We start from the raw sequence: 7,574 nt of genomic DNA, 5'->3' as shown, positions 1-7,574 counted from the left end.
TTCAAAGAATCACTCCGTAATGCACAGCCAAAAGCGCTGCTTGCATGCTCTGGGTGATTTACAAGGTGTTTGTGTAGACGTATAAGCTGGTGAAGTCTGATGATGTCATCAGAGATTGCCTTGGGCTGAGTCCTGTGGTGAGGTAGACTGGCACTAATATCATCTTGGGCTGCTGGGATAGCAGCTTAGAGAGGTGCCTGGCAGAGCATTGTGATCCTCTGTAATCTTAATATCCTGACGGATGAGGTAAGCTTAGCTTGGGAGCCGAGGGCCCAGCAAATGCAGCCCAGCAAGGCCCTGAGAAGAAGATTGTGAAATCTCAGCCTTGGCGTTTGCAGTGTAAGGTATCCAGATGGGGAGACATGAGGGATAAAGAGTGTGGATTGTCTTCCAGATGGGCAGTGTTCATGTTGGGGAAAGAGGAAGATTTGGAGAGGAAAAGCTCATGAATAGCTGCCAGGACAATGTGTTTTTTGTCTCCCTTCCTCTCCTTACTGCTGGGCCTTTGGAGGGATTCTGTGTTTTGTTCTTAAAGAATGAGTCTTTTTTTTTTGGTGTTTTGTTATACGAGAGACTATTAAATTATTATTGTTTTTAGATGTTAAAAACCATTGCAAATGTCCAAGATACGTTAGTAAGGCTGTGCTTTTTTGTGTGTTTTGTCTGTCTTGTTTAAAACATTTCTGTGATTTGCAAGGGACCCTGTACATGCCTTAAAAATGAGAAACTATAAAAATATATTCCCATTCACAGTAACCACTGCATGAACACTAAAGATGATAACTACTTAATTTTGTTTCAATGCAAAATATCAAAAATATTAGAACTTGTGTAATGTGCCGAAGATTTGCTAATACTAATAGGTATCTGAATAAGTTAATTTGTACTAGCAGACAGATAAAGTACTTACACTCTTGTCTTGGGTTTTAGTGGTACAAGCTTAAAACATAAGGATAAGACATTGTAAATTCCACTTCTTAGAATATATTGCAGCCCTTTGTAATTAGGTTCAATTTTGAATGTCATTCAGAATCCTGCATTTCTGTGGATGCTTGACAGTTCACCACTGACCGTACACTGCTGTGTTAGCGTGCCATCACTCACAGCTCACGAACTGCACAAAATGTACTCACAATGAGAAAAAAGTCAGGATAAACACTACAGTGGACAGGTTTAAGGACTGATTAGATTTGCTTGGTCAACATAGTCAAGGCTCTAATGTTGGGAATAAGAAGTATTGCTCACTGGAGGTATTCTACTGTTTTTATCCCACTGCTTGGCAGATCTCCCTTTCTTCCTTACATATTTTAAACAAGGGCTGAAACAAAGGGATATATGTTTGAGTAGCAAATAGCTTTGACATCCGGAATGAAGGTTATGCATATCTATCCATCTTATTTCATGCTTTCCTACTGAGAAACAAAAGCTTTTCACAGATTAGGCTGAAATTAGGTCACCTAACTAGTCGCCCCAGTGACTGTCCTGGCACGACCTGTGTGCTCATCAGGCTGAAGGCTTCTGACTGACTCTCGCTTCCTTGTAAATGGGGAGGGGATGTGACTCATTTCTTTCCTCCAAGACTCCACTGCCAGCGTATCTGTAATGTAGGATGGCGGATAAGTAGGGAATATTAAGAAGCTACGCGGAGCACACAAGAAATATCATAACTTCTGAGGCTGTATGCGCTGTTGGAAATGTCGAGTAATTCAGTTGTTTCAGAATATTTTATAAACTGGTGTACCCTGTCACGTGTAGCGGAGCTAGTTTGGGCATGGTGACGTCATCGCCCTCCCTGCGCGTAGCAGGGACCTCAGCCACCTGGACTGGGGGAGGTCTCCTTTAGCTCGCTCAGCTGGTTCCCTGTTGCGTTATGCCGTTAGTGGGTACAGCAGTCGCCATGGTGAACCACAACATGAAAGACACAATTGGTGTCTATACCGACTGGACGGGTATATAATAAAAAAGCAATAAATTGGTTCCTTTTGAAAAAAAAAACAGTTAGCTGTGCTGCTGTATTTGTACAAGAGCCTTTGGGATGGACAGCTATTGCAGTTCCATGATTGTTAGTTTATGAGCTACTCCCTGATCTGATTCAGGCAAACACATGATGGTGTTCATTCTCTCTCTGGGGTCCCACTGACTCCACAGAAGCCGGTGATCTGACTGCATATGTTTGTCAGACTTCCTTCACGTTTTGCGGGTTTTGGATTGGACACATGTTAAGATCCGCCGGGATCTTTGCTGGGCTGAGTCTCTCCCGCTGTAGAGATGTCTGGTTTTTCACATGGTGGCAATGGGTTTCTATAAGGGTCTGCCTTTTCTGTTTCCTCTGGGTCTGTGTCCACTCACGATTGCTCTGGGCACTGGAAGGTCATTTTTAACACCTCTAACCAAACAGTTGTCATCTCCAGTGAAAGCCTCCAGTCCATTGCAGGTTTTATGAAATCCTTTTTCTTAAAGGCAGGCACAGGACCATGCAACAATGCTGTCAGCCCGTTACCAGTTGGATACAATCTCCTGGCTCCCTGGTCTTGACCTGACAATACTTTGGTCCACTGGTTAATCACGTTGCTTGTTGTTAAATAATTGTGCTTTTACCAGTCAACTCTGTAGAGCTTATCTATTTACTAGAACATCACCTAGAGATTTGTATATCCTCACTTGAGTAATAACTGATTGTCACTACAGATGGCTTTCAGTTTTTCAATGTCTTCTTTGATTTACAGAGCGAAAGCCTTGGAAAATGAGTTGTTATATAACACACCCTTGTACGCACAGATTATAGAGGAAAACTGAAGTACAAATCATAATCTAATAAAATTTTATGGCCTATGTCAATGACAAACATCTGCTCAGGTCATTTGGAAACTGGTTTATCTTCTGTTTTGACTCACCTGCTGAGTTCAAGTGGAAATCTGATTGAATGGAGTCATTAAGGAAGATTTATGATCTTTTTTTACTGTAATGGTTTTTTGTATGAAATTGTTACAATTATTAATGCATTTTTAAAGACATCCTAGAAACACTGAAGCAGGAATGTTCCATGGTCATCATTTCATAATGACTTGTACCACAGTTTTTTAGTGATTAGTGCATTTTGCTGGAGTGCCGTATTAATATAATTCACAAACCCCAGTGGGCTGAGCTGTCAGTCTCCCTAGCTTGCCGTTCATGTCTGTACATTGCCATAGTGAATTGTAAAAATACTTATCCAGCAAGAGCACTGCTGTACCACTCTTAAGGACTGCAGTACTTGAGCTGTTTTTTAATTCTCTTACCGAATCCTCTGTATGAAACTGATATTTTTCTGAACTCCTCTAAATTCCCAGCTTTCCAAAGTCTCTAACAAGTGAAGGATTAAGGAGATCTGAGAGGTTTGCTTTTAGGACTAGATATTGTGGTCTGCTTTCATAAAGATTTGAACAGAAAGAAAGCAATTTTGTGATATGCTCTATATGTTTGATTTACATAAGAGCTTTAGTGATCATCATCTCAGATATACTGTATCTAGAACCATTCTGTCTCTTGTTCTTCATATGTCCAAAGCTAATGTCACAGTTTACCGCAGAACTAGAATTGCCTGTGGAAATTTGATTATCTTTATAAGCGATCATCCCATGACTGGAGGTTGTGTTGAAGCCATATTTAGAAGATTTTTAAAACATAAATTATCATGTTTCACTATTGCCACTCTAAACATTAAATATTCAAACTTTAGAGCCTTTTCTCTCTGCCTTATGTTTTAAAACTAACCTTATGAAATAGTTATGTAAACCTCACTGATTCATGCTTTGTTCTATGCAGCTAAAAAGTATCGGTCACAGTTGTCAATCTTGCTGTATTTCAAGCAGTAATAATATTTGATATCTTTGAAGTCACTTCTGCTATAGGGTGCAGTAAAGTCAAAGAGTTACTTTTTCAGTAAAGTCACCAATTTTCAAAAATAATCTATGAAAAGCAAGCACACCATAAATAAAGGAATGAATACAAATACAAAGTAGTCAAAGTTCAGGGGTAGTGCAGAATACAGTTTAAGGTTCTGGATTCACCTCTCCACTACACACACACTGAAGTGGTTATTAATGTAAGGAATTCCCAATGAAGAGATATGGGGATCCTGTGCAGACGCAGGAGTAGGTAATGTCGAGGCAGGCGAACAATCCGGAACGTCAGGTGAGATCGTGGTCGAAAAGGAGAAAGGTGGTTCGAAAAACAGGAAGTACAAATAGAGGCAAACAATCCGAATCGAAAGGCAAGGTCAAGGGTCGAGAGCCAAAAGAGAAGTCCAGAATTCAGAGGCGTGCGAAGTACAGCATAGCCACCAGGTAGAGCTCTCAAAGAGTAGACTCAATACCGAGCAGCAAGAAGCGTGTTTGAATGGCTTAAATACTGCGGCCTGCCGCAGCGCTTGTAATCATCAGCCCGCTGCTGGCACTGGTTAGCTCTCTTGGGGGCTGGTCTGGGCAGGCTGGCGGGCGTGACAATTAAGGGAAATTTAATTAACAGGGGATCATAATACCCCATTAGGGAACTATGATCATAGTATGTTATACTTTAAGTTACATTTTGTAATAGTACATTTAACATTTACAGTCAAGCAATTTGTATTTGTGATCATGGAATTGTTATGAATGACAAGTACAGTACATTATCCCTTTTATTTTCAGGTATTCATTTTTTTCCATGCATGCATCTGATCATATTAGAACAAAAAACTTACTTTGGGTTCACACCTGGTGACCAGGTGATTTCAGGTGACTGTTAGCACTGGAACACATTCACCTTGAGTAGGTTTCAGGGTGTGAAGGACAGTGCTGGTTGCACATGCTACTGAAAAAATAACTACATGAAGTCTGTGGTCCATTAAGCTCATCCAGAACTTTCATAATTTTACAGTTGGTAAGATGACATTTGTGGCCTCTGCAATGGTAATTAGTAGAAATCCCATGATATTTGCATGCTAATTACAGTACATGTCACATTAACTGAGTAGGATCATGGGAAGCCAGCAAGTCAGAGAGATAATCAACAGCAGTGTTATGGCTGGCTTGGTAATTGAAAATGTGTTCACTGTAAATCTGGTGAGTAACATGCTGTTGATATTTGGATTCATCTCCCAACAGGTGATTACTACACACACTGGAGTGGTTATTAAGGGAAATGTATTTAAAAGGGGATCATAGTACTCCATTAGGGAACTATGATCATAGTATGATATACTGCACTTGAACAGTAGGAGCCGGTTGCTATTCAGTACAGCTGTATATGGTGCTGTATACTGTATGTACGTCTGGTGTTGTATAACTGCTACTGCCTGTTAATGTGTTGCAGTGTGCATTGGTACGGATGTAACTTTGTAGAGTTGCTATCTTTTTAGCTTCATTGTCCAAATATAATTTTTCTATTTTAAGAAAAGCAGACGTCATCATATGATGTGCCTACAGAAAGACATCTTTTAAATAATATGCCATAGGAAATATCATACTCAATAAAGACACCTTGGATACTAATTATGTGATCATTCTAAGCTCTGGCTTTGTAGAGTAGCTGTTCATAACCTGTTGTGTATGGGGATTGTTGCGTGTGGTTAGTGAGATTGTCCAAATTTATATAAAGTTTATATATAAACTCTAACATGGAACTGAATCTTACGACTTTGCATTTTTATATTAGAACCAGTTTTATCATTTTTTTTTAAGTAAAAGAAAGCATTACAACATTACTGGAAGAATTCCAATATGATTTAGAATTCTGTTACAGCTTTCATTGTGAATTAAAATAATTCATAAATGTTTTTTAAATGTTGTTTGTGCACTTGTGTGTCCATTACTGTTGTCGCTTTTTTCAAAGTCTCACAAGTTAACTGCCCACTAGGACCACTTTTCCATGACTTAATTTGCATTTTCTTTTTTCGCATTTTCCACATTCCTAATACTGAATGTGATGAAGAACAGTCCATTAGAAAGCTCAAAACATCTGTTTCAGTTTCAGTTTATTTCATTAAAAAAATTGGGTTGCCATGGATTTTGGAAACATAGTTCAAATTATTAACAAAAAGACTTTCCTAGATTTTAATCTGCATGGATAAGAACTGAAATGAAACTCCACGGCCCTATCTTAAAATGGAATTTTAACAGCGGTATAAATCACTACCTCTAATTTCGTTTATAATGCTGCAGATCGTATACGTTAAAATCAGAAATAGCAATGAAAGGAGAGATGTGCACGAATATCTATCTGGTTACACTTGTTAAACACTACTTTTCTGTCACAGGTGTCAGAGCTTAGACAGTTTTTATTTTAAGTGGAAGGCCTGTGGATGCCTTCTTTCAGCTATGTCCTCTGCAGATGTGCTGTGTCAGCTTCGCCACAACCAGCCTGTGAAGTTCTCTCCCTGAACCTGCAGTGTAGCTCGTCGTGAAGCCCAGCGACAACAATCCGATTGAAACCCCTTGTCTTCCGTGTGCTGAACTGTTCTCCAGGCGCGGCCGTTACATACATTATAAGAAACAGCTTAAGGAGGTGAAATCTCAGCTGGCAGCAGGAATTCTTCACGTCTTCAAAACAGAGGTGGCTCAGTAACGGACAGTCATGCATCGTGCAGCCATATGAAGCTTCCTGACCTGTATTTGTTATACCTGTGTCGTGCCTGCAAGGCTGCTTTTCTCGGCTGAGTCGGGGCTTGGACCTGCTCCAGTCTTGACCATGTTAAAGGAAAGTCTTCACATTGGCGCTGCAGTGTGGTTTATAATTTACTGGGATCTTAAGCAGCACCATGTCTCCTTGACAATTTATTGCTCTTTTGCACCAAGTGAGGATGTGTGGTCAAGCTCGCTTGTTAGGTGACTTGTACAGTCCCAGGCTGTGATACACCAGGCATGGAGCTGGTGTAACATGATGTAGAGCACACAGTGCTGTACCTGCATGGTGAGTGTGGACGCCTGCATGAGCTAGTAACTTAGATGGCGGTTTCAGCACACACAGCCCTAGAAAGCGCAATACCCACAAAGGATTTTCAGTTCGATAAAAGGGCATTAACTATTGTGAACCTTTGGGCTTCACTGCCTTTTTTCCAGTGAGTAAAGAACATTTTAAGAAAAACCTCTGGTACTGTATAATTGCCCTGAAAACTGGTCGGTTGTGTCTCAACTTTCATTTCCATGAGGGCATTTTGTTCCCTTCCCAGTTTTTGTGTATGCCATCTGTTTGTTGTTTTCCCCAGCTTCTAACAGGCCACTTTTAAGAATTAGAACTGAATAGACATCTGTCTTGGACACTATCATATGTCTGTCCCATGACTAGTGCAAGCGCTCTGCATGTGATGCTGTGGCTGTAGCCATACGAATTCACAGATTTTCACCTCGACCTGCTGGATGTCTCCGGGCCAGCTCGCTGGAAGCTTTGACGCGCTGGTTCAAACACTGGCGAGGGGGGGTGAGAAGTGAGAGCTAGCCTGAGGCCTGCGAGGCCTGCTGTCCTTTTGAAAAGCCCAGGCTCAGCGGCGGGGAAGGAAAGGCCCTGACCGATATCTGATCTTGGTTTGTTCCTCGCCCGCAGGAATGTCGCCAGACCTC

The sequence above is a fragment of the Atractosteus spatula genome, chromosome 4 (genome assembly GCF_055471065.1).
Source record: "Atractosteus spatula isolate fAtrSpa1 chromosome 4, fAtrSpa1.hap1, whole genome shotgun sequence".
NCBI lineage: Eukaryota > Metazoa > Chordata > Actinopteri > Semionotiformes > Lepisosteidae > Atractosteus > Atractosteus spatula.
The sequence above is the reverse complement of the archived record's forward strand: the minus strand, read 5'-3'. Positions refer to the sequence as shown.